Below are 23157 nucleotides of genomic sequence, written 5' to 3'. Positions count from 1 at the left end.
CCTTATTTTCTTTAACCCACTAAGAGCAGAAAACCAGTACATACTTGTATTACATTAACAGAATTTGAAAATGACCAATCAGTAATATTCTTTGAAAGACTAATTTTATTGTGGGCTATGAACAGAACCCCCAAGGCTCAATTTTGAGTAGCCTCTAACAGTCTAAATAGAGAGTTGGGAGGCTAGATCAGATGGGAAGAGAAAATTCCCTCCATTCCAGTGTGTAAATGTAGGTAGCCCTTTTATTGAATGGCATTAAGCCCTTAATGCGCAGTTAGCACATGAAAACAGGCAACCGCAGAAATGCGTTAAAAGCATTTTTTGGTATTTTGCCTGTTTGCATGCATGTTATGATCTAAAAGAATATATTTTTCAGAGGGGATGTCTCATGGGCAGAGAGTGGGTGTTCCTCCATTAACTAGCTATGATTAGCATGCTGTAACTGGATAATGTAGAGTTAACGCAGTAACACCTCCTAAATAGCAGGTGGTAACATATTTCCGGTGGTGGGAGGCGGGGCTGGTGGATGGGAGGAGGGGATAGTGCTGGGCAGACTTATACGGTCTGTGCCAGAGCTGGTGGTGGGAGGCGGGGCTAGTGGTTGGGAGGCGGGGATAGTGCTGGGCAGACTTGTACGGTCTGTGCCCTGAAGAGGACAGGTACAAATCAAGGTAGGGTATACACAAAAAGACTTATATGGTCTGTGCCAGAGCCAGTGGTGGGAGGCGGGACTAGTAGTTGGGAGGCGGGGATAGTGCTGGGCAAACTTATACGGTCTGTGCCAGAGCTGGTGGTGGGAGGCGGGGCTGGTGGTTGGGAGGCGGGGATAGTGCTGGGCAGACTTATACGGTCTGTGCCCTGAAGAGGACAGGTACAAATCGCCGATAATGGAAAAAAAGTATGCGTTTGTAGCTAGAATTTAGGGCACTTTTCCTGGACCCTGTTTTTTCACGAATAAGGCCCCAAAAAGTGCCCTAAATGACCAGATTACCCCCAGAGGGAATCGGGGATGACCTTCCCTGACTCCCCCAGTGGTCACTAACCCCCTCCCACCACAAAAAATGATGTTTCACAACTTTTTATTTTCACCCTCAAATGTCATACCCACCTCCCTGGCAGCACTATGCAGGTCCCTGGAGCAGTTGTTAGGGGGTGCAGTGGACTTCAGGCAGGTGGACCCAGGCCCATCCCCCCCTACCTGTTACAATTGTGCTGCTTAATGCTTAGTCGTCCAACCCCCCCAAACCCACTGTACCCACATGTAGGTGCCCCCCTTCACCCCTTAGGGCTATAGTAATGGTGTAGACTTGTGGGCAGTGGGTTTTGAGGGGGATTTGGGGGGCTCAACACACAAGGGAAGGGTGCTATGCATCTGGGAGCTCTTTTACCTTTTTTTTTTTTTTTGTAAAAGTGTCTCCTAGGGTGCCCGGTTGGTGTCCTGGCATGTGAGGGGGACCAGTGCACTACGAATCCTGGCCCCTCCCACGAACAAATGCCTTGGATTTATTCATTTTTGAGCTGGGCGCTTTCATTTTCCATTATCACTAAAAAACAAAAACGCCCAGCTCACAAATTGTCGAATAAAACATGGACGTCTATTTTTTTTTTTTTTATTTAAACAAGAATCTTTATTGAATAAGTAAGACAAAATGTAGATACAGGCACAACAGTAAGCTTCCAGGCCTTAGTACACATTGCCAAATCTGGAACTTGTTTCTTCAATACTCATTCATTGAGTAATAAAACATTCACTATTCTTGGTATTTTACATATTTTTCCCCTCCTTCTTCCCCCTAAACAAACTGCAACAAAACATGTCCACGTTATTGGTCAAAATACCCTCCCATTCCCCCTACCCCTTACAGTGTCTAAGGTAACAACAGTAATTCAACATATCAAATGTTTCTCTATAGCTCATTACATCTTCGGTATATCCAATGGTTCCCAGATCTTAGTCCATTTCGACAACTGGTGTCTCTCTTTTGCCATCAGTCTTTCTCTCTCTGCAATGTTCCGCAGTAGGGTCATCCATTGGACAACAGACGGGCTATTTTTTTGCTTCCATGAGCGAGCAATAAGCAATCTTCCCGCACAGAAGCAATGTTTGATTAACACTTGACCAAAATCATTTACCCCCACAATAGTTTTATGAAACAGAAATACAGCAGGGTCATATGGTATCTCAACTCCCACCCAGTATCTAATCCGGGCTTGGACAGCTTTCTAGAAGGCTTTTATTTTGTAACATGTCCACCAGATATGGCCCAATGTACCACACTGGCCACATCTACGCCAACAAGTCGGGGAAGCTGTTCCAAACATATGATTTAACCTTACCGGGGTCAGATACCAACGGTATAATACTTTTGTTAAATTTTCTTGAACATTAACAGCTGGAGAAATGCGTACAGAACGCCTCTCCATTTTCTGCCACTCCTCAGCTGAGTAACTGACTCCTAATTCTTTCTCCCACAGCATCCTGTGCTTATGACGAACACACATATTATCTCGCAAGTGCCCATAGATCAAAGTAATAAGGCCCCGTGTCCCTTGTTCTCGAACACAGAGTTCTTCTAAAAAGGTCACGTCGCCCATTAAATAGGCACATCTGCCTTCTGAGGACAAAAAATGAATCAATTGAGTGTAGGCATATTGGTCTGTAGAGGGTAACCTGTATGTATCTGCCAATTCCTGGAATGATATGAAGGTATCTTTATTAATCAATTGCCCCCATAAATCTAAGCCTTGCTTTTTCCATCTAGTGAAAACTGAGCGTGTGCATCCTAATGGGAATGCTAAATTACAAACAATAGGTGATAACCGAGAGCAATAGATTCGTTTTAAGCGTTCCATTTTATCCCAGCATGACAAAGTGAACTGAATGATCGGGCTCACCTCCTCCCCCAAGCGACGATGTTTAGGCGGCAACCAGAGTAAGTGGCCTAATTTCAAAGGGCTATGCAGTATACAGTGGTGGAAATAAGTATTTGATCCCTTGCTGATTTTGTAAGTTTGCCCACTGACAAAGACATGAGCAGCCCATAATTGAAGGGTAGGTTATTGGTAACAGTGAGAGATAGCACATCACAAATTAAATCCGGAAAATCACATTGTGGAAAGTATATGAATTTATTTGCATTCTGCAGAGGGAAATAAGTATTTGATCCCCCACCAACCAGTAAGAGATCTGGCCCCTACAGACCAGGTAGATGCTCCAAATCAACTCGTTACCTGCATGACAGACAGCTGTCGGCAATGGTCACCTGTATGAAAGACACCTGTCCACAGACTCAGTGAATCAGTCAGACTCTAACCTCTACAAAATGGCCAAGAGCAAGGAGCTGTCTAAGGATGTCAGGGACAAGATCATACACCTGCACAAGGCTGGAATGGGCTACAAAACCATCAGTAAGACGCTGGGCGAGAAGGAGACAACTGTTGGTGCCATAGTAAGAAAATGGAAGAAGTACAAAATGACTGTCAATCGACAAAGATCTGGGGCTCCACGCAAAATCTCACCTCATGGGGTATCCTTGATCATGAGGAAGGTTAGAAATCAGCCTACAACTACAAGGGGGGAACTTGTCAATGATCTCAAGGCAGCTGGGACCACTGTCACCACGAAAACCATTGGTAACACATTACGACATAACGGATTGCAATCCTGCAGTGCCCGCAAGGTCCCCCTGCTCCGGAAGGCACATGTGACGGCCCGTCTGAAGTTTGCCAGTGAACACCTGGATGATGCCGAGAGTGATTGGGAGAAGGTGCTGTGGTCAGATGAGACAAAAATTGAGCTCTTTGGCATGAACTCAACTCGCCGTGTTTGGAGGAAGAGAAATGCTGCCTATGACCCAAAGAACACCGTCCCCACTGTCAAGCATGGAGGTGGAAATGTTATGTTTTGGGGGTGTTTCTCTGCTAAGGGCACAGGACTACTTCACCGCATCAATGGGAGAATGGATGGGGCCATGTACCGTACAATTCTGAGTGACAACCTCCTTCCCTCCGCCAGGGCCTTAAAAATGGGTCGTGGCTGGGTCTTCCAGCACGACAATGACCCAAAACATACAGCCAAGGCAACAAAGGAGTGGCTCAGGAAGAAGCACATTAGGGTCATGGAGTGGCCTAGCCAGTCACCAGACCTTAATCCCATTGAAAACTTATGGAGGGAGCTGAAGCTGCGAGTTGCCAAGCGACAGCCCAGAACTCTTAATGATTTAGAGATGATCTGCAAAGAGGAGTGGACCAAAATTCCTCCTGACATGTGTGCAAACCTCATCATCAACTACAGAAGACGTCTGACTGCTGTGCTTGCCAACAAGGGTTTTGCCACCAAGTATTAGGTCTTGTTTGCCAGAGGGATTAAATACTTATTTCCCTCTGCAGAATGCAAATAAATTCATATACTTTCCACAATGTGATTTTCCGGATTTAATTTGTGATGTGCTATCTCTCACTGTTACCAATAACCTACCCTTCAATTATGGGCTGCTCATGTCTTTGTCAGTGGGCAAACTTACAAAATCAGCAAGGGATCAAATACTTATTTCCACCACTGTATATTGTTCCATCTTTACCCAAAGTTTGTGAGGGGCTTCTTGAAACCATTCCACTGCTGATTTAACCTGAGCCGCTCTATGATATAAGTCCACTTTGGGGATCCCTAAACCACCTTTAGTCTTACGGTCTGTATACATTATGGAGGGGTGGATTCTAGATTTGCCTCCTTTCCAGAAGAACTTCTCTAATCGTTTCTGCAGGGAATAAAGCACATGGTCATTAATAGGGAGTGGCAAAGCCTGGAAAAGATACAGTAATCGCGGTAATATATTCATTTTCACTGTGGCTATTCTCCCAAACCAAGATAAACCAAGGGGCTCCCATCTTTCCAAGTCCTCCCTGATGTCTTTCAGTAACGGAGTATAGTTAGCCTCATTAATGTCTTGCAATTTAGCAGTGAGGAAAACTCCCAATGGACGTCTATTTTTTCGAAAATACGGTTCGGTCTGCCCCTTCACGGACCCGTTCTCGGAGATAAACGCCCATGGAGATAGACGTTTTTGTTCAATTATGCCCCTCTATGTTAACTCTATGCAGATAAGATATGCCAAAAATGGAGAACTCAAAACGCCCAATAGGAGAACACAGAGGTAGGAAAAAAGTGGAAGGTTGACCATGGATAGCAAAGACTGGAGAGGTGTATACTTAAAAACAAATGTTTATTAGATAGAAGAGACTCGACACAATGTTGTGTTTCGGCTGCTAGGCCTTCATCAGGAGTCTACAATAAAAATGTGTACATACAAATGAAAAAAACAGATAAAAACTTCGCAGTATATAAGGGTGAGACAACAAATAAAAACAAATTAAAAATTCAATTATATAAACAAAGTGAAAAGAATATAGAGATAAGTACTTAAGTACATATACATAAGTACATAAGTATTGCCATACTGGGAAAGACCAAAGATCCATGGAGCCCAGCATCCTGTTTCCAACAGTGGCCAATCCAGATCACAAATACCTGGCAAGATCCCAAAAATGTACAAAACATTTTATACTGCTTATCCCAGAAATAGTGGATTTTCCCCAAGTCCATTTAATAACGGTCTATGGACTTTTCCTTTAGGAAGCCGTCCAAACCTTTTTAAAACTCCGCTAAGCTAACCACCTTTACCACATTCTCTGGCAACGAATTCCAGAGTTTAATTACACGTTGAGTGAAGAAAAAGTTTCTCCGATTCGTTTTAAATTTACTACATTGCAGCTTCATCACATGCCCCCTAGTCCTAGTATTTTTGGAAAGCGTGAACAGGCGCTTCACATCTACCCGTTCAGCTCCACTCATTATTCTATAGACCTCTATAATATCTCCCCTCATCCGCCTTTTCTCCAAGCTGAAGAGCCCTAGCCGCTTTAGCCTTTCCTCATAGGGAAGTCGTCCCATCCCCTTTATCATTTTCGTCATCCTTCTCTGCACCTTTTCTAATTCCACTATATCTTTTTTGAGATGCGGCGTCCAGAACTGAACATAATATTCGAGGTGCGGTCGCACCTTGGAGCGATACAAAAGCATTATAACATCCTCATTTTTGTTTTCCATTCCTTTCCTAATAATACCTAACATTCTATTTGCTTTCTTAGCCACAGCAGCACACTGAGCAGAAGGTTTCAACGTATCATCAACAACGACACCTAGATCCTTTTCTTCGTCCGTGACTCCTAACGTGGAACCTTGCATGACATAGCTATAATTCAGATTCCTTTTTCCCACATGCATCACTTTGCACTTGCTCATGTTAAACGTCATCTGTCATTTAGACGCCCAGTCTCCCAGTCTCTTAAGGTCCGCTTGTAATGTTTCACAATCCTCCTGCGATTTAACGACTTTGAATAACTTTGTGTCATCAGCAAATTTAATTACCTCACTAGTTACTCCCATCTCTAGGTCATTTATGAATATGTTAAGAATAGGATAATAGGAGTGTACCATGATACGTAAAAAGGCACAATAAAAAACACAATAAAAAAGGTGGTACGCATGCTAATATATAAACAAATAAATTAATACTTTAAAGTATATATATCTCACATACACATATAAGTAAGATATTTATATGACAAACCATTACAAGGACAATCTTTTGAAATAGCAGTAAAATAGTTAATGAATATATAATTAAAAATATGTATACATATAAAAAACAAATATAAATGAATAACAATTTCTTACATTGATCCGTCATCTGAAATTTCTGTTTGAGATTGAGTCAGTAAATGAATAAGAGCTTAATATTTTGGTCTAATAATATGGACAAAAAAGGCAAACAAAGGGAGAACATTAATGATAACGTTTATTGAAGGTGTCAAAAAATAAAAAATAATAATAAATAACGAAGCACTAGAAAAATAAAAATTAAAAAAATATATATAAAAAATAAAAGAAATAAACAATTAAAAATATAATAAGGGTATTGATACCAATGAGCATAATGGTTATGGTGCTGCACATGCTGATATGTAAACAAATGAGGCCCTGAAAAGAATTCCAACATCATGTGCAAATATATGAAACTAGGGAATGGACATTCAGTGAATGAATAATCACAGAAAAATACAGAAAACATGCACCTATATATCATGAAAAAAAGCTGAAGTAATGTAACTTGGCATGATATACATAAGGTTGGTTCTGAGCTATTGAAGCTTAGATCAGTGCTGAAGAGTGGGAGCACTGTGCGTATAGGAAATGTAACACTTGGTGAAGTATTGTTGACCTAAAAACAGCTGTATGAGCACCTGTATGAGCAGAAACTTATCAGAAGATGATGGTATACAGTGTAAGAGTCAGTGCTTTTTTTGTGCCGGTACGCAACGGTACAGCGTACCGGCACCTTTTTCTCCTCCTCCCCTCCCCTCCCCTCCCATTATTTCCAGCGATTCTCCGCCTCTCTCCTGCCCTCTCATCGACGTGCAGCGATTTTTCCGTCCCTCCCCTGCCCTCACCTCTCCCATTTCCAGCGATTCTTCGTCCCCCAGCGTCCTCCTTCATTGCCTGCCAGCCAGCGTCGGAGTCAGAAGCGAACGGTGCAGGCAGCGATTGGCTGGCAGCGTCGTAGCTTCCCTCTGCAAGTCCCACCTATGCGTTAACAGGAAGTTGTAGGTGGGACTTGCAGAGGGAAGCTACGACGCTGCCAGCCAATCGCTGCCTGCACCGTTCGCTTCTGCGTCCGACGCTGGCTGGCAGGCAGTGAAGGAGGACGCTGGGGGACAAAGAATCGCTGGACATGGGAGAGGTGAGGGCAGGGGAGGGACGGAAAAATCGCTGAACGTCGATGGGAGGGCAGGGGAGAGGCGGAGAATCGCTGGAAATAATGGGAGGGAAGGGCAGGGGAGAGAGAATTGCTGGACATGGGATGGGAGGGAAGGGCAAGGGAGCGAGAATTGCTGGACATGGGAAGGGCAGGGGAGAGAGAATTGCTGGACATGGGATGGGAGGGAAGGGCAGGGGAGAGAGAATTGCTGGACATGGGAAGGGCAGGAGAGAGAGAATTGCTGGACATGGGATGGGAGGGAAGGGCAAAGGAGAGAGGATTGCTGGACATGGGAAGGGCAGGGGAGAGAGAATTGCTGGACATGGGATGGGAGGGAAGGGCAAGGGAGCGAGAATTGCTGGACATGGGAAGGGCAAGGGAGAGAGAATTGCTAGACATGGGATGGGAGGGAAGGGCAAGCGAGAGAGAATTGCTGGACATGGGATGGGAGGGAAGGGCAGGGGAGAATTGCTGGACATGGGAAGGGAGGGAAGGGCAAGGGAGAGAGGATTGCTGGACATGGGAAGGGCAGGGGAGAGAGAATTGCTGGACATGGGATGGGAGGGAAGGGCAAGGGAGAGAGAATTGCTGGACATGGGATGGTAGGGAAGGGCAGGGGAGAGAGAATTGCTGGACATGGGATGGGCAGGGGAGAGAGAATTGCTGGACATGGGATGGGAGGAAAGGGCAGGGGAGAGAGAATTGCTGGACATGGGAAGGGCAGGGAAGAGAGAATTGCTGGACATGGAGGGGAGAGAGGTGAATCGCTGGATGGGGAGGGGAGGACAGGGAAGAGAGAATTGCTGGATATGGATGAGAGGGGAGAGAGGAGAAATGCTAGAAATGGATGGAGAGGAGAGCAGGAGATAGAGGAGAATTGCTGGACATGGATGGATGGAGGATTTGGCTAGGAGAGAGGAGAAATGCTGACTTGGATGGAGGGGAGGAGAGAGGAGAAGTGCTGGACATGAATGGAGGGGAGGAAAGAAAAAAGAAGATGCACATGGATGGAGATGAGGGAAAGGGAAGAGGAGAAAAACTGCACATGGATGGAGAAAATAGGCAAAAGCTGGATCCATGTTATACCTCCTCCAGTCAATTCCATGGAGGAGGACCCAGCTTTTACTTATGGATGCAGGGCAACAAAAGAAGAAGAAAGGAAGAAAGTAAAGAAATAAATGGAAAGGAAGCCCTGGAAATGGAGTTAAGAGAACAGATAGCAGCAGAATCAGAGACTTGGACCAATATGGATAGAAAAACAAAGTCACCAGACAACAAAGGTAGAAAAAATCATTTTATTTTCATTTTAGTGTTTGGAATTTGTCTTATTTTGCACTGGGTATACTGGAGCTGTAACAGCTTACAGAAATTATTTATAATGAAAAAAAATCAAATTATTTTTTCTCCTATACTAGTATAATATTTTCAATGATGTCTGTTATATGTGCCATGGCTGGTACAAGGGGTGTGACTAATGTGGGTGTGGCTATAATAGCGGCGGTGCCATGTGTGGTGACCCCGCCCACAATGAGTACCGGCACCTTTTTTTCTACAAAAAAAGCACTGGTAAGAGTATACTGTTTGTAATAATAATCAGGGCCGGTCTTAAGGCGAGGCGACCGAGGCGGCTGCATAGGGCCTCGTGCTCAGGGGGGCCCCGCGCAGCGCGCCTCAGGTCGCCCCGCCCCGACCGCCCGAGCACCACTCTCCCTCCCTCCCAAGTTCAACAATGCGCGACGGCGACGTGGTGGGGGCGCTCCGCCCCAGATGTCAGTGGGTAGTGGTGGGTGGGGCGTGCTCCGAGTATGCTCCCGGCGCTGCTCGTCCTGTCCTGCCTTTAAAACCCAATGACGTCGTCGGAGAGATTTTTAGTAGAAGGGCAGACGTGAGGCGCTGCTGCCTCTTACTCCAGCGCTTCAAATTGGGTTTTTTTAAAGGCAGTGAGGGTGGTGGGCCTGGGCGGCAGGAGAATGGAGCTGGTAGGTGGGGAGGGACTCAGATGGGAGAAGGGTGTGGGGCTCTCAGGTGGGGGAAGGGTGGGGTGGGGAGGGGGTTCTCAAATGGGAAGGAGACTGAGGTGGGAGGGGTTCATGGATGGGAGAAGCAGAAGGGGGTGGGGAGGGGGTTCTTGGATAGTTGAAGGGGACGGGTGGGGAGGGGACTGGGGTTCTTGGATGGGAGAGACTGGGGAGGGGGTTCTCGGATGGGAGAAGGGGACGGGTGGGGAGGGGACTGAGGTTCTTGGATGGGAGAGACTGGGGAGGGGGTTCTCGGATGGGAGAAGGGGACGGATGGGGAGAGGACTGGGGTTCTTGAATGGGAGAAGGGTACTGAGGTGGGGAGGGGGTTCAAGGATGGGAGAAGGGGATGGGGAGGGGGTTCTTGGATGCTTGAAGGGGACGGGTGGGGAGGGGACTGGGGTTTTTGGATGGGAGAGACTGGGGAGGGGGTTCTCGGATGGGAGAAGGGGATGGGTGGGGAGAGGACTGGGGTTCTTGAATGGGAGAAGGGGACTGAGGTGGGGAGGGGTTCAAGGATGGGAGAAGGGGATGGGGAGGGGGTTCTTGGATGCTTGAAGGGGATGGGTGGGGAGGGGACTGGGGTTTTTGGATGGGAGAGACTGGGGAGGGGGTTCTCGGATGGGAGAAGGGGATGGGTGGGGCGAGGACTGGGGTTCTTGAATGGGAGAAGGGGACTGAGGTGGGGAGGGGGTTCAAGGATGGGAGAAGGGGATGGGGAGGGGGTTCTTGGATGCTTGAAGGGGACGGGTGGGGAGGGGACTGGGTTCTTGGGTGGGAGAGACTGGGGAGGGGGTTCTCGGATGGGAGAAGGGGACGGATGGGGAGAGGACTGGGGTTCTTGAATGGGAGAAGGGGACTGAGGTGGGGAGGGGGGTCAAGGATGGGAGAAGGGGATGGGGAGGGGTTCTTGGATGCTTGAAGGGGACGGGTGGGGAGGGGACTGGGGTTTTTGGATGGGAGAGACTGGGGAGGGGGTTCTCGGATGGGAGAAGGGGATGGGTGGGGAGAGGACTGGGGTTCTTGAATGGGAGAAGGGGACTGAGGTGGGGAGGGGGTTCAAGGATGGGAGAAGGGGATGGGGAGGGGGTTCTTGGATGCTTGAAGGGGATGGGTGGGGAGGGGACTGGGGTTTTTGGATGGGAGAGACTGGGAGGGGGTTCTCGGATGGGAGAAGGGGATGGGTGGGGCGAGGACTGGGGTTCTTGAATGGGAGAAGGGGACTGAGGTGGGGAGGGGGGTTCAAGGATGGGAGAAGGGGATGGGGAGGGGGTTCTTGGATGCTTGAAGGGGACGGGTGGGGAGGGGACTGGGGTTCTTGGGTGGGAGAGACTGGGGAGGGGGTTCTCAGATGGGAGAAGGGGACGGGTGGGGAGGAGACTGGGGTTCTTGGATGGGAGAAGGGGACTGAGGTGGAGAGGGGGTTCTTGGATGGTTGAAGGGGACGGGTGGGGAGGGGACTGGGGTTCTTGGATGGGAGAAGGGGACTGGGTCTGAGAAGGGGCAATATGGGAAAATAGGGGCCATGCCTGGGGCTGGTGGGAAAATGGGGTATGCGTGGGTCAGGTGGGAGAATGGTTCTGAAAAGGGGGGCCCTAATACAAGGCATGTGGATGAAGGGGGCTGGAACTGGGGGCTGAAAAGGAGGTTAGGTGGGATAAGAGGCTGGAGACTGAAAAGGGGCATGGGCTGAAACAGGGGACTGGGGGCTGAAAAGGGGACAGGGAGAAGTGGCTGGGGGGCTGAAGCTCGGGACTGGTGGGAGAAAAGGGCTGGGGCTGAAATGGGGGACGTGGGATAGTGGGGCTGGAACTGGGGGCTGAAAAAAAGGGGCAGAGAGAGGGGCAGATCCTGGATGGGGGAGCAAGAGGGAGGGCAAACCCTGGATGGATGGGAGAGGGAGGGCAAATGGTGGATTGAAGGAGCAGAGAGAAAGGGCAGACAGTGGATGGAAGGGATAGAAAGGGCAGACAGTGAATGGATGGGGGAGAGAGAGAGGGCAGACGGGCAGATGGTGGATGGAAGGGGCAGAGATAGAGGGCAGATGTGGATGGAAGGGGCAGGAAGAGAGGGCAGACATTGGATGGAGGGGACAGCAGAGAGGGCAGACACTGGATGGCAGAGAGAGACCGAAGACAGATGCTGGATGGAAGGAAGACAGTGAAAAGATGAGGAAAGCAGAAACCAGAGACAACAAACTGTAAATAAAATATATATTTAAATTTTTTTGCTTTAGGATAAAGTAGTATTGTAGATATGTTAATAAATGTTTATAATAGAACATGCAAACAAGGTAATCTTTTTATTGGACTAATTTTAATACATTTTGGCTAACTTTCGAAGATCAAAACCCCCTTCCTCAGGTCAGGATAGGATACTGTAACAGTACTATACTGTATTGATCTGAGGAAGGATGTTTTGGCCTCTGAAAATTAAATATATTAGTTCAATAAAATGGTATTTTATTTTCTATATTTGCTTTATTTCTATTTGTTAATTTGTAAAGTGGTGATTGGTATTTGTTAGCTTTTTTCAAATTTACATCTGCTGTCTTTATATTTTGCACAGTACTAGGGGACATTTTCTGTTTCTGTGGTGTTGCATTGTATGCAGAGTCTGGCATCTTGGGGGTTTCATTTTATTTTTTGTCTAAATAGAAAGTTTATGATTACTTATTCTATAGTGGATTAGATTGTATCTGTGTTTGTGAAAAAGACATGGCTTTCAGTTGGCACTGACTGCAGGATCGACAAGCCCTGGAGCTGGGGGCCTTGGAGCTCGGAGGGAGGGGTGGCGGGCCCTGGAGCTAGGGTGGGGGCGGAGTTAGGGTGGGGGCGGGGCTAGGGTGGGGCCCCATCAAATTGGTCTGCATAGGGCCCCGCACTTGCTAAGACCGGCCCTGATAATAATAAATAAATAAAGTAAAAGCAGCTCATTATTGAAAGACGGAGTCGACATCTATGTCAGAAAAGGAATAAAAACTATATAATAAATGAAAGGGGACGAATGTTGATTAAAAGACGTGAAGCAATACAAAGCAATGTTTAAATAAATTCCAAAACTATTCGCTGACAACGTGAAAAACTTAAAAATAACGATATATATTTTTTGTTAGGAGCAATGTGTAGTGCTGACTGCGGTATATACCAAAACGAAAACTATTGACACCAGAACGATAATAAAGTGGTGAGAAATGAAATGAGTCAAGGACAGAAGAGCCCTTTCGAAAGCTTAAAAAAGGGGGAAGAACTATCCCTTTAGGCAGTATGGTATGATAGTCATTGGTGATCTGCAAGGGCCAACTTCTACATTGAATGTTGCTAGTGTAATGGTGAAGCTTACCTTTAAAAAGACCCTTGGTTAAGCAGACGTACTTGCCAGTGAAGTAAATCTTGAGCGTAAGTCAAAAGAGAAACAGTTAGACGGATGATCCATTTAAAGGCAAAAAAGCGCCAAAAAGGAGGGAAATGACATATAATGACATGTTAAACAAGACGAATTGTATTAAAATGACAAAGCTGATGTTTTTATAAAAATAATGATAATGATGAAAATAGATTAAAAACGGGTGGTGAAAATTTGTTTTTGTTGTTAAAAGCTGGTAGATTAAAAACGGAAACAGCTGTTAAGGGTGTAACGTTGTATTATGGATGCAGTGACGTGTCAAAGTTGAACAAAAAACATGGTGTGTTTGAAAAACAATGGCTAGATCGCAGCTCACAGAAAAAATGAGATCTATATGCTCTAATTTTAAAGCTTCTGAGACGAATATACAGGGCAATTATGTTAACAGAAAAGACTGTGAACTGTGACTGGTTCCAAAAAATGATAGCAAAGAAAGCATAGTGGATTCAGAAAAAGTTAAAAATGAGAAAAATTAAAGATAAAAGCAACTGTAGAAAAATAAAAGGAATATGGAACTAATTGAAATTGAAAAATGAAAAATAGAAAAAAAGAAATATAAAAATTGAAAAAATAAAGAATAAAAATTAAAAATTAATATGGAGAAATAAAATAAATGCAGTGACACATAAACATGTGAAGGATATTCATATGAAAAGCATGATTTTTAAACATTTTTATATGGCGCATGTTAGCTCTAATGATGGTAATGATGGGTGAAATGTAAATGAAATCATAATTATGCTATTTTACCCTATCTAGAAATTGTTGTTATACAGCTAATAATACTTAGTAATAAAAATCATGAAAAACATACTTTTGTGGAACAAAATTAATTGTGGAAAAAGATTTTTTATATATTGACGGGACTGACTGAAAAATAAATGAACGAGTGTGTTCGAATTTTCATTGGAAAGGGCGTTTGAAATTATATGTAGGTGCATTTTTTCTGTATTTTCCTGTGATTATTCGTTCACTGAATGTCCATTCCCTAGTTTCATATACTTGCACATGATGTAAGGATTCTTTTCATGGCCTCGTTTGTTTACATATCAGCATGTGCAGCACCATAACCATTATGCTCATTGGTTTCAATACCCTTATTATATTTTTAATTGTTTATTTTTATTTTTAAATATATTTTTAAAATTTTTATTTTTCTAGTGCTTCGTTATTTATTATTATTTTTTTATTTTTTGACACCTTCAATAGAAGTTATCATTAATGTTCCCCCTTTGTTTGCCTTTTTTGTCCATATTATTAGACCAAAATATCAAGCTCTTATTCATTTACTTAATTAATCGCAAACAGAGATTTCAGATGATGGATCAATGTAAGAAATTGTTGTTTGTATTTGTTTTTTTATATATATACATATTTTAATTATTTATTCATTAACCATTTTACTGCTATTTCAAAAGATTGTCCTTCTAATGATTTGGCATATAAATATCTTACTTATATGTGTATGTGAGATATATATACCTTAAAGTATTACTTTATTTGTTTATATATTAGCATGCATACCACCATTTTTATTGTGCCTTTTTACGTATCATGGTACACTCCTATTATCTCTATGTTCTTTTCACTTTGTTTATATAATTGAATTTTTAATTTGTTTTTATTTGTTGTCTCACCCTTATACATTGCAAAGTTTTTACCTGTTTTTTTCATTTGTATGTACACATTTTTATTGTAGACTACTGATGCAGGCCTAGCGGCCGAAACACAACGTTGTGTTGAGTCTCTTCTGTCTAATAAACATTTGATTTTAAGTATACACCTCTCCAGTCTTTGGTATCCGTGGTCAACCTCCCACTTTTTTCCTACCAACCAGTGGCGTAGCAAGAGCGGGGCGGTGGGGGCGGTCCGCCCTGGATGCATGCTGCTGGAGGGTGCAGAGAGCAGCTGCGTGCCTGTCGGCTCCGCTGGTTCCTTGCTCCCTCTACCCCAGAACAGGTTACTTCCTGTTCCGCGGCAGAGGGAGCAGGGAGCCAGTGGAGCCGACAGGCGCGTGGCTGCTCTCTGCACCCTCCAGCAGCCAAGAATGCACCCGGGGCGGGGGGGCTTGATGCACCGGGGAGGAGGGTGTCATTGCGCCGGGGAGGGGGGCCTTGATGCGTCGGGGAGGGGGGTATCATGCTGCACCCTTGGGGGACGGATGCCGCTGCACCCGGGGGGGGGGGTGCACAGCGGCGATCCGCCCCAGGTGGCAGCCGACCTAGGAACGCCACTGCTACCAACTCTATGCAGATGCCACACACTAATGACAGCATAGGCACACAACCTACAATAAAATACTTTAAAAGAAAAGGGGATGGGACTTGATATACTGCCTTTCTGTGGTTACAATCAAAGCGGTTTACATATTATATACAAGTACATATTTTTTTGTACCTGGGGCAATGGAGGGTTAAGTGACCTGCCGAGAGTCCTCCCCCATAAGTACTGTGTAAAATCTGGGCTTAGCGCATGAGAGAGTCCTGCGTGAAACACATTAAGCCAAGATTATACCATACTTTAGTAAAAGGGTCCCATAGTCATTCTAAGTGTGGGTGGTTGGGGGATTGGGGGAGAAGGCTTGATCAGGAGAGGGAAGATATCACTCAGACATAGGTGTTGCAATAACATCCCTAAAACTAGCAGCTTACATTCTGGGTCACTAGATTGAAGATCCTTGTCAATTGCAAACCAAGCTACCTAAGTTTAACTAAAACTGGGCGGAATTTATATGCTCAGAATCAGAGTCAGATGCTCAACTGTGGGCTTAAAACCAGCCCCATTACCTCTAGTGATTACAGTAGTGCAGTGCCATCTGGTGCTAAAACTGGGTAAGCACAACAAGAGCAAATATTTAGGTCCTGTTGTGTACTATCACGTTTCTCCAATTTAGGGCCTTATCTCAACAAAGCTGTTTTCCCATTCTGTGGCTATAACAAATAAATGATCATTGAATAAGACGCTTACCACTGGATTCTATATAGTGCGACTTGTTGCACGTGCAAATACAGTCATATTCTGTATTTGCGCACACAACTTTAATTAGTTAATAAGCCAATAGGTACTGATAATTGTCAATTAACAAGCAATTATTGATACTAATTGGCATTAATTAGAATTTACACGCGCAACTGTCTAAGCATATTCTGTAACGTGATGCGTGTAAATTATAAGTCACGTGGAGGGGCATAATTGAACGTCGCCGGCGAAATAGATCGCCGGCGGCGCTACAGCTGGCCGTAACCATATTATTGAAAAAGATGGCCGGCCATTTTTTTTCGATAATACGGTTTAGCCCGGCCAAATGCCAGAGTTCGCCGGGTTTGAGATGGCCGGTTTTGTTTTTTAGAGATAATGGAAAAAAATGCTGGCGATCTCCAACCCGGCGACATCCAAGGCATTTGGTCATGGGAGGAGCCAGCATTTGTAGTGCACTGGTCCCCCTGACATGCCAGGACACCAACCGGGCAACCTAGGGGGCACTTCTAAAAATTTTAAACAAATATACAAATACCTCCCAGGTGCATAGCTCCCTTACTTTGGGTGCTGAGCCCCCCCAAATCCCCCCAAATCCCACTCCCCACAACTCTACACCACTACCATAGTCCTTATGGGTGAAGGGGGGCACCTACATGTGTGTACAGTGGGTTTTAGGGGGGTTTGGAGGGCTCAACACTTACCACCACAAGTGAAACAGGTAGGGGGGATGGGCCTGGGTCCACCTGCCTGAAGTCCACTGCAACCAACATAAACTGTTCCAGGGACCTGCATACTGCTGTCAGGGAGCTGGGTATGACATTTGAGGCTGGCATACAGGCTGGCAAAAAAGGTTTTTATTTTTATTTTAGTGTGGTAGGAGGTTGCTGACCACTGGGGGAGTACGGGGAGGTCATCCCCCATTCCCTCCGGTGGTCAGCTGGTCAGTTCGGGCACCTTTTTGAGGCTTGGTCGTGAAAATAAAAGGACCAAGTAAAAGTGGCAAACCGCCGACACGCCCCCTTGAACTTTCGCTGGCTCGGTGACGGGAAAGCGGCGATGGTGTCAAAAAAGCAGGTTTCGATTATACCGATTTCGCCGCTTTTGCGAGATCGCCAGCCATCTCCCGATTTATGTCGGAAGATCGCCGGTGATCACTTTTGAAAATAAGCCTGATAGTTGAAAGGAGTATGGCCATGGGCGTGGAATGGGCAGGTCATGGGGATTTCTAAAATCTATGTGCATGGCTATAGAATATACCTGGTCTGTGCCAAATTTAGGCATCAGGATTTACACCAAGTTTTGCTTAGTGTATCTGCCCATGACTAAATTTAGTCGTTTGGACAGGCACTTGGTGTATTCTATCAACTGCTTGTAAATTTAGGCTTATTCTATTTTTTAGTTGTGATACATAAGTACATAAGTATTGCCATACTGGGAAAGACCAAAGGTCCATCAAGCCCAGCATCCTGTTTCCAACAGTGGCCAATCCAGGTCACAAATACCTGGCAAGATCCCCAAAAAGTACAAAACATTCTGTACTGCTTATCCCAGAAATAGTGGATTTTCCCCAAGTCCATTTAATAAAGGTCTATGGACTTTTCCTTTAGGAAGCCGTCCAAACCTTTTTTAAACTCCGTTAAGCGGTTGCCTTTACCACATTCTCTGGCAACGAATTCCAGAGTTTAATTTAACATTGAGTGAAGAAAAACTTTTTCCGATTTGTATTAAATTTACTACATTGTAGCTTCATCGCATGCCCCCTAGTCCTAGTATTTTTGGAAAGCGTAAACAAACGATTCACGTCTTATCCATTCCACTCCACTTATTAATTTATAGACCTCTATCATATCTCCCCTCAGCCATCTGTTCTCCAAGCTGAAGAGCCCTAGCCACTTTAGCCTTTCGTCATAGGGAAGTCGTCCCATCCCCTTTATCATTTTCATTGCCCTTTTCTGAACCTTTTCTAATTCCACTATCCAGCTTATTTTCGAAAGAGAAAAATGCCTATAGTGCAACCTAAATCGGGAGATAGACGTTTGTCTCGCAAAGGCGCCCAAATCGGTATAATCGAAAGCCGATTTTGGGCGTTTCCAACTGCACTCCGTCGCGGAAACGAATAAAGTTGATGGGGGCGTGTCGGAGCCGTGGTGGAGGCGGAACTGGGGCGTGGTTATTAGCCGAGGAGAGATGGGCGTCTTTAGCTGATAATCGAAAAAAAAGGCGTTTTTACCGCGATTTTGGGTCACTTTTTTTGGACCCTTTTTTTTCACGAACAAGTCCCAAAAAAGTGCTCCAACTGCCCAGATGACCACTGGAGGGAATCGGGGATGACCTCCCCGGACTCCCCCAGTGGTCACTAACCCCCTCCCACCAAAAAAAACCCACTTTACAAACTTTTTTCCAGCCTCTATGCCAGCCTCAAATGCCGTACCCACCTCCATGACAACAGAATGTGTTCGATCCTGTCACAGCCTTTCCCTGGGTCAGATGTGGCTCTCGGGTGCAGTACAGGGTCACATCAGCATTGCATTGTGGTGGGTATAGGGTATTGGGCTCCGTGATTTCATTAGCTTCTGTTACAGTCTCACGATGTTGGTAGTTGGTAGGCTCTTCTCCCATGGTGCTTTTCCCCCTGCCTACTGGGTCAGAGTGTGCCCGGTTGTGTTTCCTGTTGTAGTCCATGTGGTAGTGGCCATTTTTGTAAGCCATTTTTAGTTCCCTTTCCTGTGTTAGCCACTTTATACAACTTAGTTCTTCCCTTGAATGTGGCTGAAAGAGGGCATTGTACAGCATTCTGCCAGCTCTGACCTACTGCTAATCTCAGTACCAGGGAGACTCGTTGCCAGTGGGGCACAACCTCTGATCTGCAGTTAACTGTGAGTAAAGGCGGTTATTCCAATAAAGGACGTTTTCGGAGAGATTAGTCTTCAGATGTCAACTGGTGTGCCAATGTTATACAGCAGCAAGTCCTAGAGGCCTGCGTGTATGCAGGTCCCTGGAGCACTTTTAGTGGGTACCGCAGTGCACTTCAGCCAGGGGGCCACAGGCCCATCCCCCCCCCCCCCCCCACCTGTAACACTTGTGCTGGTAAATGGGAGACCTCCAAAACCGAATGTACCCACATGTAGGTGCCCCCTTCACCCCTAAGAGCTATGGTAGTGTTGTACGTTTGTGGGTAGTGGGTTTGGGGGGGGGGGTTGGGAGCTCAGTACCCGTGGTAAGGGAGCTATGCATGTGGGAGCTTTTTCTGAAGTCCACCGAACTGACCTACGGTGCCCAGTTGGTGTCCTGGCATATCAGGGGGGTGAGTGTACTATGAATCGTGGCCCCTCCCACGACCAAATGGCTCAGATTAGGACGTTTTTGAGCTGGGCGTTTTTAGTTTCCATTATCGCTAAAAAAAACAAACGCCCAGCTCAAAAACGTCCATTTTTTCGAAAATTCGGTTTGGCCTGCCCCTTCACGGACCCGTTCTCGGAGATAAACGCCCATGGAGATAGGCGTTTCCGTTGACTGTGCCCCTCCACATCTTTTTTGAGATGCGGCAACCAGAATTGAACACAATATTCGAGGTGCGATCGCACAATGGACCAATACAAAGGCATTATAACGTCCTAACTTTTGTTTTCCATTCCTTTCCTAATAATACCTAACATTATTTCTCTGAGGACAAGCAGGCTGCTTGTTCTCACATAGGGTCAGCGTCCACGGCGGTCACAGGAACGGAGATTTTCCAGCAAAATTGTACCATTGTACCTCTATCCAGGAAATCTAGACTGCCTCAATCTTGATTGACTGCACTTTTTGTCCTTTAGATTGTAAGCTCCTTTGAGCAGGGACTGTCTTTCTTTGCTAATTGTACAGTGCTGCAAAACCCTGGTAGCGCTTTAGAAATGTTAAATAGTAGTAGTAGTAGTAGTAGTAGTAAAATCTAAAAAAGCTTTGCGACAACTACCAGGGTGTGGGACAGATGCACTGCGCATGCGCGGCCATCTTCCCACCCGCGTCCGTTTCCGCCTCAGTTTTTTCTTTTACACAGTGGAGAGTGGCTTCATGTCGGTCTCTCTCCCTCTAGTCCCAGGAAAAACTTAGGCGTCCTTCGCGTTGTATTTACCGCTTTCTTTTTGTTTTACATCGCTTTTTCTTGTCTTTTTCTTTTCCAGTTTAAAAAAAAAAGAGGAACCCTTTTTCTTAGTTTTTGTCCCCTATTAAGTTTCTTTTCATTTCCGTTGCAGCCTACTTTGGCTGCGCGTCCTCCTTTTTGTGCCCTTGGTTGGCACAATCGAGCCGTTTGATTTCACCACCACGATTTTTCCGCTGATGTCATCGAAGCCTCCCAGCGGCTTCAAAAAGTGTGCTCGATGCCAGCGATCGATCTCGGGCACTGACCCGCACTCCTGGTGCATCCAGTGCCTTGGGCCCGACCATCGCCCAGACGTTTGCAAGTTGTGTCTGAGTTTGAAAAAACGGACATAGGCGTCGAGAAGAGCTCTTCGGGACCGTCTTTTCAGAGCTCCGACTGATTCCTCGGCGTCGACATCGGGAGTGCAGGTAATGGCTGTCCGAACATCACTTTTAGCTGGGAGTAGTGAGCCGTCGAGTGGGTCTCCACCTGTCTCGAAGGCTCCTGCTTTGCAGGCCAACCGGGACCGACCGATTTCGGACCCAACCCGAGGAGACGTGTGGATTCCATGTCCTCCTCGTCGGTACCGAGGAGTGCCAGTGACATGCTTCGAGCGAAGGCGAAGAAGCATCGGCACCAGTCTCCTTTGAGACACGGTACCGGGAGCTCTGGGGCAGCTTGCTTGTCCTCGAAGAAAGCGAAGATACTTACTTGTAGCAGGTGTTCTCCGAGGACAGCAGGCTGATTGTTCTCACCAACCTGCCCACCTCCCCTTTGGAGTTGTTGTTTTATTCTTTATTTGCTTTTCATTTAACTGAAGCGGGAACGGACGCACGCGGCCAGGAAGATGGCTGTGCAGTGGGTCTCCAGCCCCCCCCAACCCCCCAGCAAATGGTCCCTGGTGGTCCAGTGGGCACCGACCAACCCCCCCCCCCCCCAGCGACAGGAGGGCTGGAGGTCCACTGGACCGCCAGTCCCCCCAACCCAACCCCCAGCATTGACAAGGGTCCCTGTGTGATGGACCTGTCACTCCATCCACTGCCCGCCCTCTCTCTCTGCCCGCCCGCCCCCCCCCTACCTTGGTTGGAGGAGGGACGCAGCCTGCCTCCCTTATCTTCCTTCGACGCCGCAAAGTGGCGGTGCCCAGCCCTGCCCAGTGCATCCTGGGATGCACTGGGCAGGCCTACACACCATATGGATGCACTGGGGAGGGCTCGGCGCCGCCATTTTGTGGCTGGGGGGGGCTTGGTCAGCGCCCACTGGACCACCAGGGACCATTTGCTGGGGGGTTGCGGGAGCTGGAGACCCACCGAATCTCCAGCCCTCCCTGAACCTGGGGGGGGGGGGGGATCGTCGGGGGGACCGGAGGTCCGCCGGACCTCCAGTCCCCTGTCGCTGGGAGGGGGTGGTTTGCTTCATTTGGGGGGAATGATCTCGGAGCTGGTGTAGGGTTTGTCACGGCCAGCGACCCAATCTTTGGTGTGCTGGTCGCTGATCATTGGGGATGAATGTGTTAAGCGCTGATTAGCATGCACTTGCATGCTACTTGCGCTAAGAGCCCTTGAGCGCATTGTTTCACATGCTCAAGGGCTCTGATCATGGGTCAGTAGCAAACGCCGGCACCAGTATGGCGCTAACAGCCTCTAGCGCTGGCGTTTGCTTTTGATCATCTGCCTGCAAGAGAGGATAGTTCCTGTTGAAGAGGGAGAAGGGGGACAGGGTGTGGGGTGGAAAGTATTTTGGAAAAATGAAGCAGGGGAGCGGTATGGTCTGTTGTTTGGTTACAAAGTTGATGCTGTTCATTTGTGCTTCAGCTCCTTGTAACTCTGGGCAAGTCATTTAACCCTGCATTGCCCCAGGTACAAAATAAGTACCCATATATAATATGTAAACCACTTTGACTGTAACCACTGAAAGGTGGTATATCAAGTCCTATCCCCTTCCCTTCTACTCTGCTCCCCTCATCTTTTATTCACCATTACAACTGGGGGAGGGTAAAGGCAGAATCAATTGTGTATGTGTGTATGAATGAAAGAATATGGGGGTGAGAAGGTCGATTGGTACCAGAAGTATATATTTAAGAGTGTACTTGGGTTGGGGGTGGGAAACATGGCATGGAGTTTGGAAGGATCTGAAAAGGACACTGTAGAAAGGGAGCGAGAGAATGGTAATGCAAGGGAAAGCAAGCTTGATCTTCTCTCCCCTCCCAATCTAAATCCTCCTTTAAAATGTTAGTTCTGTTAAAAGCCTTTGGTGACTTCAACTTAATAATGCTTTCACATGGATACTTTAGGAAACTGCATTATTCAGTTGAAATCTGTGATTTTTTTTTTTTTTTTGCCTTCTCAATTCTCAGCATTTATTAGCAGCAGGAGGGGCTGTATCTAGTTCCCCAGGACTGTAGTTTAATATCTCTATTTAAATTTTGCAGATGTAACATTTACCACATCAGCAAAATTTGTTGCCTGTAGTATAAGATAATGTGTATCACTGTTTCTTTTGATTATCAACTTGACTCATAATGTTGTGGACTTGGATGTAAAAAAAAATATATTTTCTTTTTATAATCTACTAGTAAAAAAGGCCCGTTTCTGTTAGAAATGAAACGGGCGCTAGCAAGGTTTTCCTTGGAGTGTATGTTTCAGAAAGAGCGTGTGTGTCAGAGAGAGAATGTGAGAGAGAGAGAGAGACAGACAGAGTGTATGTGTTTGTGCGAGAGAGAGAGTGTGTGAGAGACAGTGTTTGTGTTTCTGTGTGACACTGTGTGAGAGAGAGGGACAAAGACAGTGAGTGTGTGAGTGAGAGTGTATGTGGC

General features: G+C 46.2%; 1 protein-coding gene across 1 annotated transcript in view; it reads left to right on the top strand.

Moving 5' to 3' along the window:
* TUB (TUB bipartite transcription factor) overlaps nt 1–23157 on the top strand; it is a 193205-nt gene that overhangs the window by 164387 nt on the left and 5661 nt on the right. The window lies entirely within an intron of this gene.

This window comes from Microcaecilia unicolor, chromosome 4 (genome assembly GCF_901765095.1).
Source record: "Microcaecilia unicolor chromosome 4, aMicUni1.1, whole genome shotgun sequence".
NCBI classification, from domain to species: domain Eukaryota; kingdom Metazoa; phylum Chordata; class Amphibia; order Gymnophiona; family Siphonopidae; genus Microcaecilia; species Microcaecilia unicolor.
This window is presented reverse-complemented; position numbering and strand designations above follow the sequence as displayed.